General features: G+C 41.9%; 1 protein-coding gene across 2 annotated transcripts in view; it reads right to left on the reverse strand.

Annotated features, from left to right (window-relative positions):
* Sptssb (serine palmitoyltransferase small subunit B) overlaps positions 1 to 22,397 on the reverse strand; it is a 29,305-nt gene extending 6,908 nt beyond the window's left edge. The window contains exons 1-3 of one of the 2 annotated variants that reach the window (XM_076932509.1): positions 21,904 to 22,397; positions 15,552 to 15,637; positions 7,206 to 7,288 (exon numbers count right to left, since the gene is read on the reverse strand). The gene's annotated coding sequence lies outside the window, so the exon portion shown is untranslated. The remainder of the gene's footprint in view (positions 1 to 7,205; positions 7,289 to 15,551; positions 15,638 to 21,903) is intronic. The other variant, XM_034500608.2, reaches the window with a different exon arrangement.
* Between the last annotated feature and the right edge of the window lie 2,326 nt (positions 22,398 to 24,723).

Here is a 24,723-nt window from a genome sequence, read left to right on the forward strand (position 1 = left end):
AGTAAAATCTAAGGTTTTTATTTGTAACGTACACCTTAGCATGGTTGACAGTCCCAACACAGAGTTTTGCCAAGTTAAGGTTGAGGGTTATCAGGGATTTGGGAACCAGGAGGAAACACTACATACTAACTTAATTCCAGTGAATGAAAAGGGTCAAAACAACAGTGGAAATGGATGGATGGCTTAGAAGTCTCCAGAGGGAGATTGTGTAATAGAATGAGCAGTGAGTTGTTATTTTCTATTCCTCAGTGCCTTGACTTTTCAACCACCAGGTGAAGATTCACACTACATTCAGGGGCAGTGGGAAAGGAATAAAAGTGTCTTCTCCCAGACGAAGGGAGAAGACTAACACTTCTGACCTACATTAGTCAAGGGCGCGGCTTTCTTCTGGCTTAAAATGGATAAGAAAGCGAGTAAGCATAGCAACAAAAGAAGTACATGTTACAACATGGTGCATTTGAGTCAGGAAGAGGATGCTGTGAGAGGATCATGTAGGACCGGCTTGGCTTGACAAAGAATTATGTCTTGTTGTTTAATCTGTGGAACAGGAGTGGTTTTAAAGAGTTAGGCAACTGAAATGAAAGATGATTCCCATGTGTTTTGGGACTGCGGCATTTGCCTTGGGAATATTGCAGAAGGCACAATCTTAGGTGTCCTTTTCTGCCCAAGGAAAACATAACAGCAAAATGAACTTTGACAAAAGGCCCCTCTTAATGAGGAATTTCCTTTTTTTTTTTTTACAACTTAGCTGTCCTCTTGGGTAAGAGCTACATTTCCCCTTGAACCTTAGAGTCAGGGCTGAAAGGTCAGAAGGGTCCAAACTGACTCTGGCTAACTCCTTTCTGACTCATTGTGGAATTCCATAGTAGTCATTCAGTGTGTGTGTGTGTGTGTGTGTGTGTGTGTGTGTGTGTGTGTGTGTGTGTGACAGAGAGAGAGAGAGAGAGAGAGAGAGAGAGAGAGAGAGAGAGAGACAGAGACAGAGACAGAGAGACAGAGACAGAGACAGAGAGAACGTGTATCTCATATTTAGAACCTGATAAAAAGTGTCTAGTCTGTGGCTGAGAAGAGATGGTGTATCTAAACCGACTGTGTCTGTACTCACAAGTAGCTTTCTTTCAAAGGATTCAATGTGACTTATGTGAACACAAGCCTCCCTTTCAGTAATTCATTTATTAAATGAATTGGGAGTGCAGTATTTTCCTTCCAAATGGTATAATACACAGAAAGGACAGGCAAGGGAGTGAGCTGCAGGAAGTGGGAGAGGAGAGAATACGACTTTACAGTTTATAAGACTACTGATCCAGGTCAATATGAAAAACAGCCAATGTTGACAGTGTGTGTGTGTATGATACAATGCCGAGACAATGGCACTCTTCTGTAGTCTTCTCAAGAACTAAGAAAAATATTAGACAAACTCTACTAGATTGGCTCAGTACAAGAGACCCAACTAATTTTTCTTAAACCTCTTAAAATTGCCCAACTCCTCCAAACCACAAACAAACAAATTTAGAAACACCAAAAACCAAGCAAAGTGTACAAAATGATCACAGCCCAGAGGAGCTCACAGAGACAGGATGGCTAACTGGGATGGGATGCCCCAGATAGAATCCTGGGCCAGAAAAAGGATAATAGGGATGAAAATGAGGGAAATCTGAACAAAGTAAGGATTTTTCTTAATGATATATCAGCATTGTCTCATTAATTATAACGAACATGTCCTACCAGTGTGAGCATTTAATAGGGTAAGCTGGGTAGAAGTTTCGGGAGACCTCTATAATGCCTTCTTGATTTCTATGCAAATCAAAAAACTTGTTCTTAAAAAAAGAGTCCAGTTAAAACTTTCCAGGGAAAAATAATAATCAAGGAACTGCTAGAAAGCCAAGCTGACTTTTAAAAACGTTGTTTGTTTATTTTATGTGTATGACTGTTCTGCATGCATGCATGCCTACGCTCCATGTGCGTACCCAATGCCCAAGGAAGCCAAAAGAGGCCATCAGATCCCCGGAGGCTGGAGTTTCAGACAGTTGTGAGCCTCATGTGGGTGCTGGGAATTTAAGCCAGGTCCTCTGGAAGAGCAACAAGTGTTGTAGACCACTGAGCCATCTCTCCAGCCCTCTTCCAGGTCACCTTTTCCTTCTTTCTGTCTCCTTTTTGCCGTGTCACCCAGGCTGTCCTGAAACCTGCCATGCTCCTACCCCAGTGTTGGGTTATAGGTAAGTGACATCACACGTTGACAGTTGGGTAGCCTCTGGTAGCTTTGCTTATCCTGGTCTTCCTTTCTGAAAACATTTTCAAAGTAATTCTTGTATCATAGATTAAAAACTACTACTACTAAAAAGCAAAGTAACTAGAAATGAGAATATAAAAATAGGATTCTACAAAGTGCTGGCATTACTAAGCTCAATAGAGAAAATTAAACAGTTTCTGTTGTGATCCAGGGTAGACACAGACACATACGAGTGAATAACTATACCAAGACAAACTAGGGACCAACACAGATTTTGTTACTTCTATTCCCTGACAGATAAAATCCAAGTTACTTTCATGACCTAATTCCTGTAACCTTCTTCATATTGAACAGCCTCAAACAACCTTCTCTTTCAAGGAATGCACATGGCTTTCTTCTATGTATTAATCACGGCACTAACATTTCAGCATATACTTACATCATAGTCACACACAATCCATTTCCTCACTGGATGGAGGGGTTTTGAATACAAGGCATATATGACATTTACATTATTATTTACATTATTGTGCCCAGACCTGGGTGGGAAGATAACTGGCTAAATGACCCACAAACCATGTGGGTTACTCAGAACAGAAGATATTCTCCGAAGTGTTTCCCAAGTAACCTAAGTTTTATCATTTCCCCAGTAAGATGATGTGGAGTCCAAAAGAGATGCTTAGGAAATCACAGTCTGCTTTAGGCAATGGCCTTACACAAATTGTTTCCTGAAAATTTAGTACAGCATGTCTTTTTTTGAGAAACAGAAAGGAGAAAGCTATTCACACACACACACACACACACACACACACACACACACACACACACACACACTTTTGGTTTCTCATGTCAAAAGCTCTTGGGCTCCACCAGCAAGCTGTAAGGAACAATTGTAAAATGAATTTAAATTCCACAATTGCTTATACCGTACTTGTTCTAGGTGACTAAAACGTTAAGATTCATAACAAAGTGTTTCTGGTGAGGAACATATCCCCAGCCTGGGAATCCCTGGGGAGTCATTTGTTACTGTACCCTCCTCCCTTTCGTCTTCCCTTCCCTGCTTTTCTTTCTCCCTTCTTTTTTTCGTGTCCCCTTCTTTTCTGTCTTATCTAGCTGTTTGTTTTCCTTTGCGCCACAAGGTTTTAAAAAATGAAATAAATTTTTACAAAGTTTTACAAAATCAAAATAATCGATAGCTTCTTTTAGTGGTGGAGTGGGAGTGACAATAACACAGCGTGTGTTGGTCCTTGCAGAGTCATGTGACCTTTCACTGTTTGTTAAGAGTCTTTGGAGCATTGTAATGACTTCAACAGTGGAGTGGCTGGTGTGTTTTATAGGCAGAATCTCTACTTATTACGTATGTGTGCTAATTGAATGGCCTATTGCAATTAGAACTAATAAATAAATTTATCTCTGTAGCCATCGTTCCAAACTTCACCTAGAAAGGCATGAACAACATGCATGTGTGCCTTGGGCAGGGCCACCTTATCTTCTTGTGCAGGATGAGCAAAGTGTGACTTCTCAAGCTTGTTCTTGTCACAGGCGCCAAATCATAAGATGCTTCTTTCCTGAGCACAGTTCAATTCACAGAGATGCAGAATGTAATTTACCTTGTGTGTTTGTGTGTGTGTGTTTGTGTGTGTGTGTTCTGAGGCTAGAATGTCTTCTTTTATTGTTCTCTAACTTTATATTTTTTAGACAAGGTTGCTTATTGAACCTGGAGTTCACCATTTTGGCTAGATTGACTAGGCAACAAGCTCTTGGGATCCACCTGTCTCTGCCCCATCTCTCTCTAAACATGTGCTACAGAGCCTGGCTTTTTCTATGGATGCTCAGGATTGGAATTCAGGTTCTCAGGTTTACACAGCAAGCACTCTACCCACTGAGCCATCTCCTCAGCTCTGCAGCATGTAAATTTATTTTTATATATCATCAGCAACATGGATGTGGTTTAAGTCTTTGTAACTAGTGGAACAACCTCATACTGTATCTGTGTGAGAAAATAAAGCATGGTTAGTTTATTGGCTATTATTTATTAGTATCTTGCTTTATGATTTGGGGTTGACTGAAACGCCTCTATGCACTATGGAAACTTCCAACCTTGCTTAATATCTCCCTGGGTAAGAACTGCCTTTCACTCTACCACATTTCTATCAACAACCAGTTCTCCCCGCTGACAGCAGAGAGAATATTAGAAGTCAGACTGGAAACTCAAGTTTTTAGTGGAAGGTAAAAAAGAAACCTGGGAGTTTGTGATGAATGAAAGGCAGAGGAGAAAATTAAATGACCACAGAGCAATTAATGGATTTTCTTTATGCATTCATGATAACTGGGTTGAGCCTACAGATGGTCCAGAAGGAGGGAATGGTGAGTGAACACAGGCATTTTAAGCAACTGAATTATTCTCATTACATTGTGTAACTTGTACTTGGGGAGAGTCAGTGACAGTGCTGCCAAGTAGTTAGTACAGAGTGTTTGGTGGCTTCACCAACTCTACTGCGTCTAATTTTTATGAATAAGAACAAAGTCAGAATACCACAAAACAAGTTCTACGAGTCCAATTATCAACTGACGCCATTGGGCAACAAGGTGTGCACCGAATAACTAATTTTAATGCAGTTCTTTGTTTTATTTTTTATGTTTTGTTTTGTTTTGATTTGAGGGGACTCAATTCAGACTCCAGATGAATTAATGAATGAAGGACTCATGGCTGAAAGAAAAAAAATCAGCATTCAACTTCAGTGAAAGTATTCACTACAATTTAGAGGATACAAAATTCAGACATTTGTTCCAATTCAATGATTGTGTGACTAGTAAAAAAAAGAAGTTACTTGAAAATCATAAAGTGGGAAAGTGTATTAATCTGGAAATGGACAGGAAGAGACTTTATAATGGTATAGTGGATGACAGGCTGTATGTTCTTCTGATGTCTCATCATTACTAATCTAGAGACAGGGCAAGTGTCCCTGTGTATTTTGGGAAGTCCTGCAATGGAGAGATGGGCTTCTGGACCTAGACTTACCTTTGTGGGTCTTGGGGTGGGTGTGCTCTTTATTACTGATATATTAAAAATAAAACTCTGCTACTCTATAATGACAGAAAGGAAAGCGTGTAGTCTCCAAGTGGCTTTTCACTTGTGGGGTATTACTGCCAAAGGCTGCCAACTTGATTTTAGAAGTAAAACATGGACAAAAACTACAACACAAAGTGGCTTTAAAGCTATCAGAAGTTTCTTCCAAAAGTCATTAAAAGTATAGCTGTTTGTACGACAGCATTATTTGTTAGTTAAATAGGAGCCTTCCAGATGTCTGTTACCAAATGTGTCAAATGTGTACGCCCCTTCTCTCTGTGTGTAGTGTGTGTGTGTGTGTGTGTGTGTGTGTGTGTGAGAGAGAGAGAGAGAGAGAGAGAGAGAGAGAGAGAGAGAGAGAGAGAGAGAGAGAGATGGGGGCAGGCAGAGGAGGAGGCTAGGTGTGTGAGTGTGTATGTGTGTATGTGTGTATGTGTGTATGCATGTGTACAAAGTGCATATGGGGGGACAGGGAAGGGCAGGTTGCATGTGTGTGTGTGCATGCGTGTGTACCTGTGTGTGTTCGTGTACGTGTGTGTATGTGTGTATTTAGTGTGTACATTTGTGGATGGCTGGGGAGGGCAGGCTGCATGTTCCCGCTAACACCTTCATTAAAGACTTTTACCTCCAGCACCATCAGTATTTCTACCAGAAGCCACCACACCTGTGGTGATTTGTTAGCGCAGCTCCAAGAAATAACTCCAAGTATCCGTGAGGACAGTGGCTTTGTCACACACAATTCCCTCCTTTGAGCAGAGTCAGTGTGTCTCAGTGCCAGCATTGTGGGCCATGGCTGGATTTGGGGCTTAAGTTATCCTTATAAAGATGAGCACATTAAGGCCTCACAGCCCACGGTGAGCATGTGGAACTGGGAGAGGCTGAAGGTTGGGGTGATCACATGGGTGAACTGTGGGTCCTGTTGGGGTTGAACTGCAGCCCTATATGTGTGACTCACTCTGAGTAACTTAGCCACTCCTTCCCTAAGATTCTTCAGGTGGGAGTAAGAATCATGGCAGATCCTCATGCCCATATCTGCAAGGAGGATTAGAAAGAATGAAGTGCTTACAGCAGGACTCTGGAAAAAGAATTTGAATAGGAGCAGGCATCTAGGTTTTTATTTTAGCCTACTTCCTTTTCTTTGTAATGATTAATAGTAATAATGATAAGAATAACATACATAATGTATAATATACATACACAATAACAACAACAACAACAACAATAAATAATTTTAAAACCTAAAATAAAATGTTTGCCATTCTGTGAATAGTGGACATTTTCCCTTTCATTGTGAATATTTTTATTTTGGAAGACAATGTCTTCATTTTTCCATATTTGTTATTTTAATTTATCCCACCTGGTTAACTAAATGTTTCTTAAAAAGCATTCTTCTCATACCAAAGGCCTTCCAGGATACACTGCTGCATCGTATAAATTAAAGATAAAGGATGCTAAAAAAGAAGCAGTCTTCAACCAGAGACCCATAAATAAAGCACGAGTTGGAGTCCTGCCTGCACCCATGGCACTTACCCTGCCACTGGCTTTTTGTAGACCAGGGGCTTGTAACCTACAGTCAAAGGTTATGGCAGGGTGGCATCTGTGTAACCCTTGTGAATTATGTAAATTTTGTACCAATGAAGAATTTTGCTATTTATATCTCAAAGGTATTTCTCATATATTAAAGTGAAGAATTACTGTTTTTATGACATAATAAAGCAAATTGCCACTGTTTTCTCCTTTATCCCATCCCCAATGTCAAAATAATATTTGTTCTAAATGTTTGCTGGTACCTTGACAGAGCAGTAGAATTTCGTTTTAGTAAGGATGTAATATTACTGTGAGAAAGGTCATGTTTCTAAAAGATATCTAAAGGGGAGAGTCAAAGATAGGAGTGGAGGAAGTTACCTGTACAGGAGGGTCCAGGCTTGGTGCGTGGCAGCAGATTTCCTCTGAACAATCTGGTGTAGATTATTTCTCTATTTCTTCATCTGTGAAATAAAGATTTTAGAGAAATTAAGCCCAAAATACCTTCAAGCTTTCAAACAATCCTATCCCCTGGGAAACATCATTCAGCTTTCCTGACTTTCTTCCACAGATGGTAGAATATAGTGTGAAAAATGAGGAGTGTGCCAAGTTATTTTAGATATTATTTCGAGGGAAAAAGTCAGAGTTTAAGAACATGCCATTGATTGTGACTTTGTGATTGTCTTCTGAGAATTAGTGCCACAGGGACTGTGGTTGACACAGTAGGACAATGTAGGACTCTCCCCCAACTGCTACTAATATGCTCTGATATGTCCCAAGGACTGGACTTCTGGGTACGTTTGTTTGTTTGTGGAAAATGTTTCTTGATTTCAAACAGTGGTTTGATTTCAAATAGTTAATACCATGTGAGGTGTGGAGCGAGGAAAAAGAAATTAGTTCAATTGTCAAATTTAAAAAACTGCCCTTGTCCTGACAGTATTACTGATGCTATGGTATGCTGCTGTCCTCTGAGAGGCCTAACCAGCAGCTGACTGAAACAGGTTCAGATACTAGCACCAAACCAATGGACTGAAGTCGGGGACCCCTGTGGTTGAATTAGAGAAAGGCTGGAAGAAGCTGAGGATGAGGGCAACCCCACAGGAAGACCAGCAGTCTCAACTAACCCCTTAGTGTCTGAGATCTCTCAGATACTAAGCCACCAACCAGGCAGCATACACTAGCTGGTCTGAGGCCCCCAACACATATACAGCAGAGGACTGCCTGGTCTGGCCTCAGTGGGAGAAGAAGAGGCCAACCCCCGAGAGACTTGAGGCCCCAGGGAGTAGGGAGGCCTACTGGGGGTGGGGTGTTTCTTGGAGACAGAGGAGAGGAGGAATGGGATGAGAAACTGTCAGAGGGTGGGTGGGGGAGAATAATGACTGGACTGTAAAAAAATAAAAGTAATTTAAAAAATCTCTCCTTGGGCATAGTGGTCGACTGTGTGTGATGAATAAATAATTCAATATTCTTTATATCCATAAAGTATGACACCATGGTTGAGTAAAGGGTGCTCTGGCTCTTCTTCTGGCTCTTAGAAATAGCCACTCCAGTCTGCTGGGCACATATTCAGGGTCTGGAAAATCTTGGTAGAGGAAGGAGTTCTTGGTTCTAGAAGGACTGATGTTCTGACGCCACATGCTACCACGCAGAAGCCTTAGAACTGCTTTGTTTGTAGAGGTGAATCTCAGAAGCCAGTTGACAGAGAGATGTGTAAAGGGGAAGAGACAGAGTTGGAGGCACGATAGCTACAGGGTACCCCCCTGGCATGCAAAATAAGTACAAATAAATAAAAAATAAATAAAATGTTTCATGGTGAGATACTGAGGACTCCATTAGGGAAACAGTTCAGGTAGAGACTGCTCAACACCTTCTGTAGGCAGCCATGAACCAGGAGGAGCATTTCAGATGAGGTTACAAGAGTGGGCATGGTGGCTTGTGCCTATAATCTTAGCAACTGGGAAGTGGAGCAAGAAATTCAAGGTCAGTAGTGGCTGAAATGTGAACTTGAGGTCAGCTGTCTAGAAGAACCATGGCGGGAGAAACAGAGACAGAGTTACTAATTTCAACAATTCTAAGACCCAATCTCTACAATAGAATGAATATCATAGAAGAATGTGTTCATCTGTTAATATTCTACTTTGTGCATCTTGAACTTAGTTGTTTTTTGTTTTTTTTGTTTTTGTTTTTGTGATGTTCTAGAGCAGAGGCCCTCAACCCTCCTAAAGCTGCGACCCTTTACACAGATCCTCATGTTGAGTTGACCCCCAATCGTAAAATTATTTTCATGGCTGCTTCACAGTTATAACTGCCTTACTGTTATGAATCATAATGTCTACATCTGATATGGAGGATATCTGATCTGTGCAACCCCCAAGGGGTTGCAACTCCCAGGTTGGGAAACACTGTTGTCCAGGTTGCCAAACCTCTCTAAGCTTTGGCTCCATGAATAAGATGTATGATTTGTGACCCAAGCATGTTGTAAAGATTAATCGACACAACTTAGTGAAGAGTACGTAATAGCAAATTTTTCCAATGTATTATTTGTTTCTTGCACTTTCTATGTATCTCCCCCCTCTTATCTGAGGGATTCTTTTTTTTTTTCTGCTCACTGTCTTGAGTCCTTCAGAGACAAGCCAGGTAAGTAGGTAGGTAGGTGAGGGGACTTTTCTGTGATTTGGAGATTCATCAGCAGGAAGGTGGGAGGATGCAGTGTTGTGTTGTGTTCCATGTGCAGCCTGCTCTGTCTGCTCCTCAGTGGAGAAAACGGTGGGACATCTTTACCTTTTGCTTCCCTTTGGCCCTAAATTATAATATTTTTTTCTGCCAGCCAAATCCAGAATGAGGCCAACTTGACTGCTTTTGTTGTTGTTTGTTTAGACTTTTAGGCAATGAAATAATGTATTAAGTAAGACTTGAAGGCTAGCTGGATGTGGTGGTATAAGCCTTGACATGCCTTTAATCCCAAAACTCAAGTGACAGAGGTTGGTGGATCTCTGTGTTAGACACCAGCCTGGTCTACATAGTGAGCTTTAGGCTAACCAGAACTACTACAGGATTTATCTGTGTAGACCTGGCTTTCCTGAAACTCACTCAGTAGATGAGGCTGGCCTCAAACTCAGAGATTCATCTGCATCTGCCTCTGGAGTGCTGGGATTAAAAGTGTGTCATACCACCGCGGCTACCTGCTGCTGTCACTGCTGCTGCCCCTTTTTTTGTTGTTAAATAAAATAAATAAGTAAATATGTGAAGGCGCAGCCTCTACAGGGTGGGGTGTGTGTGTGTGTGTGTGTGCTGTGCTGTTTGTAGCCTTATAGTTCATCTCTGCCTAACCTGTCTAGTAACAGAGCTACCCCCAAACAACAAATTTATCTTTCAATTGTTGAGTAAAACAGGGAGAAGTAGTTCACTGTTCTTAGCACAACAAATGAACACAACCCCGTTCTTTCCAGCATCCTGCCAAATAATGTGAGTATGTATCTTGTGCCTGTAGGAAATGAAGGTGCACTCCCCTCCCCAAACCCTGCTCCATGAGCGGGTGAGCACATCAAATTGTGGGCTTCTCACTCCTTTCTATTGCTACGTTTTGCTTTCCCCCCTAAAAATCAAATTTGTATTCTGTAGTATCAGCTGCTTAAAGTTAAAGCTCTTTCCAAGAACTCACTCCGGTTAGAATGGATTTTTAAGTAATTATGCAAACAGGAAACAATTAGACTCCAGTTAATCAAAATTGATGTGATAGCGTGAAAGATCGGCATAGTGATAAGTTATAGCTGAGAGTTGTCATGCTGATGAGTACCAATGTCAAGCAGGTCATATAACCAGTTTGTGGGACACACCACTTAAAGCTTCATATGAAAAACTGGAAGTTTATCATGCATTGTTCACAATGTCTATGGCAGCCGAATTATCACTTTCTGTAACATTTAGCTACACAATGACTTATAGTGATTATTAAATTTAGAATTTGAGACATGTTTGCAAGAAGTCAATTTCTTAACATATTATGATATGAATAGACTGCACATCTTTCTATCATATGTCCTTGTTATTTACGTACACACATGCACTGAATAGACTTAACACATCTTCAGCAAAAGACATGCAAGTAAGTCTCCATTATGTGACAGCGTCTCCCTCAGTTGTACATTATTGGAAATAGCTCAGGAAATTAGACTGTCATAGTGTCACAAATCTCAGTGTCACAAACACTGATGTTTGTATACTAGTTCAGTTTCAGAGAAGGCAGATAGTGAGTATCTAGTTCAGCAGAGTTTGTTACTTTAGGGGAAACATTGTTGCTTTGTGGCTTTGCAAATTGTCCTTGGTTCTAAAACCTTCTTTTTAGTGACATTCTTGGGTGCATAAGGTAGGCTAGTCTCAAACTCCCCATTCTGTGTCAGCCTTTTGATCTGAAATCACAGGTGTGGTCTACAGAAAGATTTTTTTTAAAACAGTTTTGATGACTGTTAAGCTTGCACTAGTTGTGAAAAAAAAAAAAAGGCTGAAATGTAACAGTAAGAATTTCAGAGTAGCCAAGAAATAGAGGCACATGTAATTACCATATTAGATATATATTGTCTACTCTTTGATATTTTTCTATGTATTATTCTCTTTTAAACCCACTTGTGATTGTTGTGGTATGTTCTGGTTGGTTTTATCAACTTGACACAAACCTAGATGCATCTGGGAAGAGGGAATTTGAACCAAGAAAACGTCTCCATTGGATTACTCTAGTTGGCAAGTCTGTGGGGGCATTGTTTTTGATTGGTGATTAATGTGGGAGGTCCACCTCACTGGTGGCTCTGCCACCCCTGGTCAGGTGGTCCAGGTGGCATAAGAAAGCAGGCTGAGCAAGCCACAAGGAGCAAGCCAGTAAGCAGTATGCCTTCATGGCCTCAACTTCAGGTTTTGCCTCTAGGTTCCTGCCTTGATTTCCTCAGCAGACTGTGACCCAGGATATGCAATCTAAATAAACCCTTTTCTCCCAAGATGCTTTTTGTTATGACATTTTATCACAGAGATGGGAACTCCAGAGAAGACATACTTAATTTTGAATGTTGAGTTTTTCAATTCATTTTACCTGAAGGATTTTTTCCCCATTTAATACTACACAAATTTGAAAATCACTTTTTAATTGATTACATTAAACTAAAATTTAACTTAACATACATTTGCTCAATTCATATCACAAATATTTATTGAGTGATTTGTATGAACATGGGTATGAGCATGGGTTTTTTGGGTACCATTCATGGAAGGGTGGGAGAGGATACACACGTGATTTTTGAAAGAAATCTACAATTTAAATTGTGTATTAGTTTCTTTTATGGTGCCAAGGCTCAAATCTAGGGCTTTGTGCTTTCTACCTCTGAGCTACCCTTCCTACCCCTTATTTTGGCAGCATTGCTTCCTAGCATCAGGTACTTAAGTTGCCATTTAGTTGCAGATAATGAACCAAGTCAGGCAGGAAATATGTATGAATGTTTGGATAAGTACCTTGCCTGGTTTAAAACTATTACACATTAAGAAGCTTTAAAAAATTTCTCTCTCCCAAGTATATACCAGTCATGTCTTAATGACAACAGAAAGTTGAAACAAAGTTCTGATGACTAGAATAGCTGCCTTCCCCTTAGTGTGGCCTGGATATATATGCATGTTGTTATGCCTAAAGTTTTTTTTACATTTATTTATTCGTGTGTGTGTGTGTGTGTGTGTGTGTGTGTGAAAGAGAGAGAGAGAGAGAGAGAGAGAGAGAGAGAGAGAGAGAGAGAGAGAGAGAGAGAGAGAAATGTGGAAGTCAGAGGTCAGAGGTCAGAGGCCGGTCTACAGGAATTGGTTCTCTTCCTTCCCACCTGGTCCCCAGGGGTTGTTTTGGGGTTGTTTTCATGTCGTCAGGCTTGGTGGCAGATGCCTTTACTTGCTGAGGCATGTCGCTGCCCTGTGCATGCTTTCTGCCCAGGTGCCACTCTTCCTATCACTTCTGTGATCCAAGGGCCCTCAGAGGCTCCAGTTAGTAATTAAAATACTTCTTTGTAAGATTTGAGATTCTCTGTGAATTCTCCCATTGGAGAAGAGCCCAAGAGTATTCTAGCCCTTTACCAGAAGAAAAAGTAATTACTAAGATTTTTAGGTTTTCACTGATTAGCTCTTTCTTCAGTTCTCTGGGAGCTTGATGAGGTACTGTGACGATACTGGACTGAACGGCTGACATACCCAAAGAGTATTAGATTTGTAAACTGTGCTTTTTAAAAAAGAGACTATCTAATGTCCTATGGTATAGGTAAAACTCAGTTCAAGAAGGATTTGTTTCTCTTCTTTCTTTTTGTACATCAGTGAACATTCCCTGACCCTGGGCATGGTGTTCTGTGAGGTACAGTAAGCTTGTATTCGAACTGGTGTTTTACTGTTCTATAAGGTGAACAGCCACAGATGGAGTAAGAGCCAGAAAAATCTCTTTGTATCTGCCATCTTGAGCCTTTCCCCCCTTAAAAAAAATTCTTCTGGTCATTTTCATTTTCTTGTTCAATGTGCTACTTACATTCCTTTGCAAATTTACTTTTTAATATTTTCACTGATCTTGACATCAGCAGGACAGCTCCAGCTTGGCATTACTGACAGCCTTTGATCTTATAATGGAGCTGAAAGATCAGAGATATGGCACTGACATAGCAAACTGTCATCCTGAAAGCTGTTTTAGTTTGATAATAGCAGGAGATATTTATTATGCAATTTATAGTCCAGAATTTTGCTAAGTGCTTTGTAGGTAAGGCCTTATAGGTTTCACTTAACAACACTGCTAAGGGTGGATAGGTGTCTCTGTGCTCAATTTATAAACACAGAAATGGAGATATTAGGAAAATTTAAAACTTAGAATATTTAAAATTTTAAAATTGACTCGATTTTTAAAAAAAAAAATTGCAGAGCACATACTTCAAACTGCTCTGCCACATTGCCTTTCTATGCAAAGTACTTTAACCACAGATCAGCAAACCATTCTAATGATTGTTGGCCCATACATCCACCCATCCACCCATCCACCCATCCACCCATCCACCCATCCACTCATCCACCCATCCACTCATCCACCCATCCACCCATCCACCCATTAACCCATCCACCCATCCACCCATCCACCCATTCACCCCTCCCACCCTCCTTCCTTCCTTCCTTCCTTCCTTCCTTCCTTCCTTCCTTCCTTTCTTCCTTCCTTCTTTCCTTCCTAGCTATTTCAATCTACTAGGTAACAAGGACATAAGATGATATACGTTCATTATGACTGACATGGTTACTATCTCCAGACCACATCCTGAGAGCTGGGATGATTAGTCAAGTATCTCCCTACAGTGTGGTAAATGTTATGACTGGTAAACTGAGGCATAGGAAGGGATGAAGAAAGGCTGTCAGGGCCTGGTTGGTAGGGTTGGATGTTCTTGAAAAATCTTATTCTATGTTATTCATCCAGTTTGTAGCAAATGGAGTATTGGGTTGGGGATATAGTTCAGTTGGCAGGGTGCTTGCTTAGAATGAATGAAGTTCTGTGCTCAGTTCCTAGCAACACACACAAACACACACACACACACACACACACACACACACACACACACACAGCAGTCTAGAAAAAAAATAGATTTGAATATGGTCTTCTATTGTCTTGTCTTTCCCTTCACCACTAGCATACAGTAGCTGTTTAATTAAAACATGTTAAATAAATGAATGAGAATTCTAATGTCCCATTTTAATAAATCTTCTTTAAAAAAATACTTGCTTTTAGTTCTACTCTTACCATTTTTACGCTTCGCAGTTGAGATTAAAATAAATGCTCCCTTTGACTTACAAAATCCCATCCCTGCTCCTTTTAAACCAGACCTAAAAAAGCTCCATTTCAGAAACGTTGCTGCACCCAGTATATATTATTATATATAATCTAATACCAAGTATGTAATGTCCGCGGGTATCTTTGAAATCAGGGACCTGTGTAGAGATTTTAGAACGGTGGAGTGATGGCCTTTCCCTCTCCCCCACCCCCACAGCTGACCTGTTGGATTTTGTGTTTTGCGAACCCTCTATAGTCCTGGAAGAGGCACTCTTCCATTTCCTTCCTAGGATGCCTCTCAATATCTCCTTCCCCTCAAACTCTCTTTGGCTCTCTAAAAGGTGCTGTCTTCGGGGAGCCAGATCTGCATTATGTACATACAATTCCTCAGAACACTCCATGTATCATGCATCTGTGGGATAGCTCAACTCGAGGAACAGAAAAGGAAATGATAGCCCAGGTTGAGGATCTCCTTGGGTGAGGGTTTTTGTTTTAAGACACTGATTGGGGAAGAATAGTCAGTTTTCTTTAAGGGCATGGCTCCACGTAGGTTGACCACACTTTAGTGGACGCCCCTGTTTTCATGAGTCAGCACAAGCTAGATGCAGTGGATCATAAGGAAAAAGGGTGAGCGAGGATCTGGGAGGACCTAAGAGGAAGCGTGGAGAATTGAATATGATTAAAATACATTGTATGTGTGCATGGAATTTTCACAAAATTAACAAAATATTATTTTAAAAGACACTGCTTTGTTAATAGTTCAGTTGTAATTCTTTAAGCAGGTGTTGGAGATTTCTTCTTTGTACATACTTGGTGTGTGTTGGGGATAATTTTTCCTTTAAGAAACAATGGGATATTTTGGTTAAAGTAATAATAATGCTTGTGGGCGAGGCAGGTGTAAAGGGGGAACAAACCTTAGCATGGGGAACTGGAGCTTATCTGAAGTTAGAAATCCTTGTAGCTTCTTCTGGATTCATAGAACCAGGCTCGTGCACGCTTTCTATAGTATAGAATTATACAATCTTACTTTTCAGCTTGACTCCACAGGTGAAAACTGTACCTCATTCCCCCTTTCCTCCCAGAGCTCTTTTCTCTTTACACATTTATATTTGCCTGTTATTTTTGATGTTAATGTCTGAGATGTCCACTAGAATATAAGCACTTTAAAGGCAAGATGTTTTGTCTCTGTATTTACTACCTATCCAAGGCCCAAGTGTGCCCTGGTACAGTACAGTTGTGTAGTAAATATCCACTGAATTGATATTTGCATTATCGATCCTGAGTGAAAGTGGTATTAAAAGTAATGATTAAGCCAGATGTGGTGGTGCATATCTAAAACCTTAGCATTGGCAACCTTAGGCAGAAGTATTGTGAGTTCAAGACCAGCCTAAGCTATATAGAAATGTGTGCTGCTTCAAGAACCCTTCCCCCAAAAGATAAGAAAAAGAAGAGATGGGATCAACTTATCCTACATTTGTTTAATGTGTGGGCAAATGATTAGATCTTAAATCATTCTTTATCACAGCTGGGGAGATTGATCAGTTTGTAAAAGAGCAACCACAAGAACCGGAGTTAGATTCCAAGTATCCAAGCAAGAAAGAGCGTGATGGTGCGTGCTTGTAATCACAGTTCTGGGAGCACAGGGGCAGGCAGATTCCCTGGTGTTCAGTGGCCACTCAGCCCAGTGCGAGCTAGCCAGCTCAGCTTATTTGATAAGTTCCAAGTAAGTGAAAAATAAAAGATGGACTGCCCCTGAGGAATGGCATCCAAGGTTGTCACCTAAGCCTCAATGTGTACACACACACACACACACACACACACACACACACACACGCTCACGCACACACACACACAGTCTTCTAATTGGATAAATTTGACACTAATCATTACAATTAAAGACTGGGAGGAAGGGAAGGGACTGGATGGAAGAGGGGCTGGGGATAGGAACAAGAAGAATCAGGTTAGGGGAGAACAGAGGGACAGAGAGTACTTGGGAGAGACAACTGGAATGGGGGCCTGTAGCATCTTTGGGATGAGCTAGAAACTTGGGACAGAAACTCCCAGGGATCTACGAGGGTGACCCTAGCTAAGACTCTCAGCAATGGGGCACATGGATCCTGAACTGGTCATCTCCTGTAACCAAGCAAGTATTCCAGTGGAAAGACTGGGATACTAACCCAGACACAAAACCTTCAACCCACAATTTGTCCTGCCTCCAAGATGTGCAGGGGTAAAGATGGAACAGAAATGTCTGACAATTCATTGAGGGAATGGCCAACCAATGATTGGCCCAGCTTGAGACTTATGTCATGAGAGGGAGCCCACCCCTGACACTACTAATGATATTCTGCTTGCAGATAAGAGCCTAGCATAATTGTCATCAGAGAGTCTTCACCAAGAAACTGATGGAAACATGCAGAGACCCACAACCAAACGTTAGGTGGAGCTTGGGGAAACCTATGGAAGATGGAGAGGAAGGATTGAAGGAGCCAGACAGATCAAGGACACCACAAGAAAGCCAAGAGAATCAACTAACCAGGATCACAGATGCTCAGAGATTGATTTGTCAGCCAGAGAGCATGCATAGAACTGATCTAGGCTTTCTGCATGTATGTAACAGTTGTGTTGCTTGGTCTTCATGTGGGACTCCTAACAGAGGGAGCAGGGGTTGTCTCTGAGTCTGTTGCTTGCCTTTGTGACCATTTTTCCTAACTGGGTGGCCTTGTCTAGCCTCAGTGGGAAAAGTTTTGCCTGTTCATGCTGCAACTTGATATGCCAAGGCTAGTTGATAACCATGGGAGGTCTCCCCTTTTCTGAGTAGAAAGGAAGGATGGTGGATGGGAGGGCCCAAGGAGAAGAGGGGAGGACCTGGAAGAAGAGGGAAGAGAAGCTGCGATTGGGATGTAAAGTAAATAAATAACTTTCTTAATACTAATACTAATGCAAATAAATACTAATACTAATCCGGCTGGGTGGACTCTATTTCTATCAGCTTAAAAAACACTTAAAAAACATGCACATGGAAGAACAAGCCTGTGTAGCTGAAAAGGAGACTCACGGAGTCTTCCGGAAGCAGGAAGACTTTAATCCACACAGCTTAGGGTACCATTTGGTTCAGTGTGCTCATAACTGTCCTGGCAACACATTTTGCTGCTTTCTACCTCACCAGATTATAAGGCACTCTAACTTGACACTTGTTCTAGACAAAACAGTGCCATCCCATGGTTCTTAGCACAGGCTCAGGAAGCTGTGGGAACTCGAAACACAGGAGACAAATAGAGGAATGAATGAATTATTTAGGAGCCCATGCATTGGGGATTGGTATAATTACAGTTGCTGCTTTCCAGCAAGGGCATATCAGTGTACTGTGGGGACTCCAGTGGCCGAGTCCCCAGCTTCTCCATGCCTTTTGCCTTTAGAGCTGACCTAGGGTAAGTGAAAGTGTTTTAAACGGAGCAGAAATTCAGGTTTTGCTGAGATTTGGGTATCTTCCTCTCTAGGCCAGCATAGCAAATTTAACGATTAACCTCAAGAGCTGATAAAGACTAGATTTACCTAAAAGCAAGAAGAATAACTGGCCTCAACAGCTCCAGGTGGATGGTGAGTCCAAACAGATGCTGAATTGCACATAAATCCCCCATGATAAGGAGTTAATGGCATCTGATTGATTTCTGAACAGAAGAAAACCCCGGGCAGGTATGGAAAATGATGTAAACCACACAGCTGTGTAACTCCTGTGCCATCCTTAAGAGTTTTGTATATTTCCACATGGATTTTGGGCAAAAAAGCTTTATAGTGGTTCAGTGTCACATGGGACTTTACAAACTCCAAAGTTTTAAGTTCATTTTTTTTTCAGTGCTTTACATATTTTTTTTTCTGGTCTTGGGGCAAATGCTCTAAGATTAAACCCCACCTTTAGTCCTCTGTATCTTTTTAAAAAGTGTTTTTTTAATTAAAAAAATTTAATTTAAAAAAAATTTTTAAGGCTTGCCCTTTGTGTTTTAAGACAAGAGTCTTGCTAATAATTTTCTGGCTAATCTCAGAATGAGCAATTCTCTTTCATCAGCTTCCCACATGCTGAGGTTATGGGTAGGTCATTACACCTGCCTACAATGGATGAGTTTTTAATTACATGCTTTAGAGATGTCATTTGTGTACCATAAAATTAACCTAGTTTAGGTCTGCAGTTTAAAGTTTTCCATAGTGCAGCATCCATAGCTAATAATAGGCTCTTCCCATGGCCTGAGATTCGCTATCTCCCAAAGATACCCTTTAGCATTCATTTCCCATCTTTTCCCAGCTTATCTCCCACGACAGCCCTCAGCAACAACTGATCTGATTTCTGTCCCTACAGATTTGCTGGCTTGAGATGTGTTACGTAAAGGGAGTCATACAACGTATGCTGTTCTTCACTTAACCTAATCTCCTCAATGCCCATCCGTGCTGAAGTATGTGGGGAAGTGTCTGATGCTCGGTCCCGTATATTTTACTTACTCACCACTCAATGGATACTAGAATTGTTTCTGCGGTTGTTGTTTGTTTGTTTGTTATGTATACCACTGTGTTGAGGATTTGGGTACTAGTTCTTTTGTGGACACAAACTTTCAGTTCTCCAGAATATATGTCTAAGAGTGGAATTGTATTATTTGGTAACTTTTTGAGGAATTATCAAATTATTTTCCACCACATCATTTTACATCCCCTTTGGTAATACATGACAGATCTAACACTTCTTTTTCCTCCTCCTCCTTCCTTCTCCCCTTCCTCTTTTCCCTTCCCTCACCCCCCCTCCTCCTTCTCTTTCCCTTTCTTCCCACTCTTCTTGTGAAACTAAGAAACAAACCCAGGGCCTTGGGTAAACTAGGAAAGCACTGTGTTGTGCTCAACTATTCTATAGTATCCTCTAACCCCCAGCTTCCTTATTTGAGCATGGATTGGGTTAAAATGTAAATATGGGTTACTTTGTTTAACCACTGTGGTTGGTGTGAAGCAGTATTTCATTACAATTTTGACTTTTGTTTTCCTAATAAGTAAAAATAAACACCTTTCTTATGTGCATCTTCTTTGGAGAAATGTCTATTCAAACATTTGCTCACTTTAAAATGGGCTGTTTGTCTTTTCGTTACTGAGTTCTTCATCTTTGGCCACGCACGTGTTGTGCTTTGGCTGTAGAAAGAATGACTTCTCCATTGGTCCTCCCTGAACTAAAGCTTCTCTAACACAAAGCTGAGGAAGGTGGTGGCCTGTTTCTCTTTTGAATAGGCTGTTGCTATGGGCTGGATTCTAGGTTGAGAGGGAACTCTGCAAATTACCTGGAGCAAAGCATCATCCAGCCAGATTGGATCACCACCATACCTAGCTCAGTGAGGCTGGGGTGATGAATTGTGCTCAAATACTATGCACCTTGTTGTTGTTGTTATTCTTACAACAAGGTTGTTGCATTACAGATTATTTTGCATAAACACTTCTTTATTTGCTGTATTTTCTCAGGATAAAATCCAGAGATAATTTTTCACCAGTTATTGTTTTGAAAATGGGTGTGTTTACAGACTTAATTCTAGAGGTTCAGTTTTATTTGGATGATTTACTCGTTTGTGTGTGTATGTTATATACACATGGCTCTGTGTGTGTGTGTGAGAGAGAGAGAGAGTGTGTGTGTAATATGTCCATACTTGTGCATGTGTGTTGAAGTCAGAAGTCAATATTTGGGTCTTCTGTGACTCTACATTTTATATTTTGAGGCATGGTCTCTCTTATTGAACCAGGAACTTGCCCACTTTGCTAGAATGGACATCAGGAGAAGGTTCCAGGATTCTTCAGTCTCTACCTCCCATTTCCAGGATTACAGACATATTGTGCTGTGTCTTTTTAGGTAGGTGCTGGGGATTTGACTTGGGTATCATGCTTGCATGTACTCTACTCTTTGAGCTACCTTTATAGCCCCAACTCCTTTCTGGATAACTTGAAATGAAAACTTCTTTTGCCTTAACTAGCCATTTTTAATTTAACTTAATTTAATTACATTTGAATTAATTATTTAGTTATTTGGAAAGATTTGGAAGTGAGATTGTGTGTCTCACACAAAAGTTTGTTGTTGAACTAAGCCAGTGGTTCTCAACCTTTGGGTCTCGACCTCTTTGGGGATCCAAAAGGACCTTTACACGCGGGTCCCCTGAAATCATCTGCACATCAGATATTTATATTATGATTCATAACAGTAGCAAAAATTACAGATATGAAGTAATACAACAAAAATAGTTAAGGTTGGAGAAAACCACAACATGAGGAACTGTATTAAAGGCTTGAAGCATTAGGAAGGTTGAAAACCACTGGTTTGTGTGATCCATGTAAAAAGTCATCACAACTATTAAAAATCATGTAAATGGTGGTTACATTAAGAAGCACAGGAATAAACCAGATGTGAAAACCAAGTGATGAAGCTGTTTCTAGTTTTCTGCACACATCATTTTAAAAGTTCTCTAGCAAAAATGGCTGTGCATTTCTTAATATCGTTTGATGCCAAATAACTACCGCTGCCATAAAGTCTTCTACAAAAAAAAAAGCAAACATCCCAATTCCCCTGATGCATTTATTTGGACTTTGGGGGTCTAACATTTAGATTTAACAATTCTTCTAATTCTGTATTGGCGCATGGGCCAGGCTTATGCATAGACTGGCAACCAGTTGAATGCCCTTCCAGTTGAAATAAGTCAGGACTAACACTTGTAACCCCGACTCCCCATGGACACTATGACATGCATTCCTCCAGGGACACACATTCCTCCCTAGGCTGAGGATTTTGACTACTGTGACAATCATATAAGCATCCATGAGAAAAATACTAAAACACATTCTTTGCTAGCTATGCCTTACCTGCTGGCAGCTGTGCCACTGCCTGAAGTGACCTAAAGAGCAGAGAACTACATGAATATTAGCACCTAAAGAAGGAAGCCAAGTGCATCTCAAGATATTTCCCTGAATATTAACAAACTACACAAAGATGAATAATGAAAATGATGCAAAATATTTTTCTTCTGGCTGGGAAAGTTCCAATAATAAAGTTTGGCTTCTGTTGAGTAAAGCATCTTAGTTTCCAACATAGTCAATGCCAAGACCACCCGTTCAATTCTTAAAGTTGTAATATAGTTAAGTAATAAGCAGATAAATTGCATTAAAGCTCAGTTCTAGTTTTCCCCCACGCAGACAGAAACTCTGTGCTATGAAAGCTACTTTAGATTGGACGTAGGTATTTTGAAAGATGCTTACCTCCTGCCTTTGAGTGAGTTTAGATGTTCTGGCTTCTCCCCAGCTTCTGTTAGCTTGCCACTGTGCTGAGCGCAGCCGAGGCTCCCAGAGTTAGGTGTTCGGGCCCCGCCCTCTGCACTACTGCTAAAACTCCAGTTCTGCCAAACTGATTCCGGTGATTAATAATTGACAAAAGGAAAACACTCTTACGCAAACTTATGTCCAACCGCAGGGCTTGCAGCGACTCCTTCCAGAAGAGAATGCGGGCTGCACCACTCCCCTCCCCCTTCGCTCTAAGGTCCCAACTTCCTATGCGCTGATACTCAGTTCTGGGAGATAGGGCTGTTCTCCGAGGAACGCAGCCCGGTGACTTTTACATTCTAAAATTCATTTTTTTCTGCAGCCTGTTCGCATTTCTTCAGATTAGCCTTTCAAGAGGGGGCGCCTTCCCGGTTACTGGGGGGAGCAGGGGCTCTGAGAGCTACGGAGGAGACCGAGGTGGCGCTGTCACCTCCGTTTGCTGCAGTAAAACCCGGAGCCTAGGCAGAGATGGGAGGAGGGATGGGTGTCACCCTCCCCCTCGCTTCAGCCGGGAGCTTCGACTCTATCAAAGGGGCAGGCACGTATTTTGGTGATGGCGCAAATGATGATAGGGTGGGAATGGGGAAGAGAAAGAGGCGGGAAGGTGGGGGGGGGGGGATGGAGGCGGCGGCTGCAACTGTAAGATAAACAGGAGGTACAAAGGTGAATACTGTAGGGCTTTAACCAACGCTCAGAGGATGCCTGTCAGCATCCGTCCGTCGCAGACTCCGATGAGGGGCAAAGAGGCCACGGTCTACGTGAAGCAAGGCTACAGTCTGAAACTCAGCGCCCGGCTGCAAAGTGAACCCCGGGGGTTGCGCCCAGGGAGCTGTCAGCTCATCGGTTGTCAAAAGGCAAAGGAAGAAAACAAGTCACTTTGGCACTGGTATCTAATTCTGACGCCTTGGAACCTGTAAAACAATCCCTCTCCCTCCCAGTACAGTCACCTTCCTCCAGGTAGCAGGGAGGTTAAGGTTGAAAAACTACCCCCACCTTTCAATGGGGGAAAGAGTAGGAGGACCGTGTGGAGAGAACTTGTGTGGGTTCACTCACAAGTGCAGGGAATTCATTTGCAGACGAATGGCCAGAGGGCAAATTGGGAAAGGGGGCCTGCAGGCGCCCGGGTGCTGCAGAGACGCACGGAGCCGCTCTGGGGCTGGCGTGCCTTGCGCGCAGCATCTTCGCTGGAAGCCCGCAGCCAGACCTTGATCGATCTCTTTCGTCTTCATCCGGGACAAGGCTTGCATTTGACTCTGTAGTTCGGCGCTAAGGGCGCACAGGGTCTGGAGACTTCTCATCCTGTATATTCGACCGAGATTTTTTTTTTCTGTCCAAGATCCAGGGGCGTCCGGGGACGGAAGCCTCTCGATTAAGGAACATTTGGGCAGCATCTGCCATTCAGCTTCCACTCCAGGAGGGGGAGGCATCATAGGCTCCACTGGGCCGATTGTGCTGAAGCGCAAATTTGAGCTACTGGCAGCTTTCTGCTCTTTCTCACAACATACTTTCAGCAGGATGGGAGCGCCAGTGTTACGCAGAGAGAGCCTTACGCTATTGGGCGGCGTTGTCTCCATGCAGGAGGCAGGGTGTCCCCCAAAGCTGAAGGTGGTTGGGGGCTGGGAATGAGCCAGTAGAACACACATGTCCATGCTTGGTAGTTCTTACAGCTATCTTTCCTTTCAGCTCTCGTATTTAGTACTTCTATTTCTTAACCACTTTATGTTGGTCACATTTCTTATCTCTTGGCTTCTCCTGACACACGTTGCAGTGTTTGCCAGGGGGAAATAGAAGCCCCAAGAAACAACTGAGGAATGACCAATGTTTTTTCGTACTAGTTTCTGGATCTCCCACTAGACTGACACCACCTCCCACATCACTGTGCATCTGTGGAAGAGAAGTAATTCTTCCCTCCATGAGCTTGTGAAATGGGTACCTTTTGCAACTACTTTACATAGAGGTTGAAGAAAACTCACACTGTTGCCAGGAGTGTCCAGACCACTAAACGTGATACTTTAAAAAAAAAAAAGGCACACAGGCACACCTTCATGTTTATCTAAACACCTCCCAAGGAGAGAAAATATTGTCTACGTGTGTCATATGAACACAGCACTGAGTCACAGGATAAAGGTCGTCACAACTTAAAAGCAGAAAAAAATCATCTCCGGTCTGCACTGGGGCAGATCGGCAGACCAGCCTCTCTCAATACTCTAGTTTGCAGGTCTCCCAGGAGATCTGCGGCAGCCAGAGCAACAGACAGGAGCCTAGCATGTCTGTCCTCTGAGAGACCCAACCAGTAGCGGACTGAGACAGATGCAGATACTTACAGTCAACCATTGGACTGAAATCTGAGACCCCTAGGGTTGAATTAGGGGAAGGTTGGAAGAAGCCGAAGAGGAGAAGGGTGACCTCATAGGAAAACCAGCAGTCTCAACTGACCCAGACCCCTGGGAGCTTGCAGACACTGGGCTACCAACCAGGCAGCATACAAGAGCTGGTCTGCAGCTCAGGACACACGTATGGCAGAGGATATGCCTAATTCTCAGAGACTTGAGGCCCCCGAGAGTGGGAAGTCCTGGTGAGGGGGTAGGAGGAATGGGCTGAGGAACTGTGGGAGGGGGGCAATGGCTGGATTGTAAATTTAACGAAGAAGCAGAAATCATTCAGATTATGCCGCTCTTTGAAATATAATAAGAATAAAATTAGCAAAATAAGAATTTCCTAATTAATACTCAGTTGGCGATCTAAAAATGTTTTAAATTT

This window comes from Arvicanthis niloticus, chromosome 4 (assembly GCF_011762505.2).
Source record: "Arvicanthis niloticus isolate mArvNil1 chromosome 4, mArvNil1.pat.X, whole genome shotgun sequence".
Lineage (NCBI taxonomy): Eukaryota > Metazoa > Chordata > Mammalia > Rodentia > Muridae > Arvicanthis > Arvicanthis niloticus.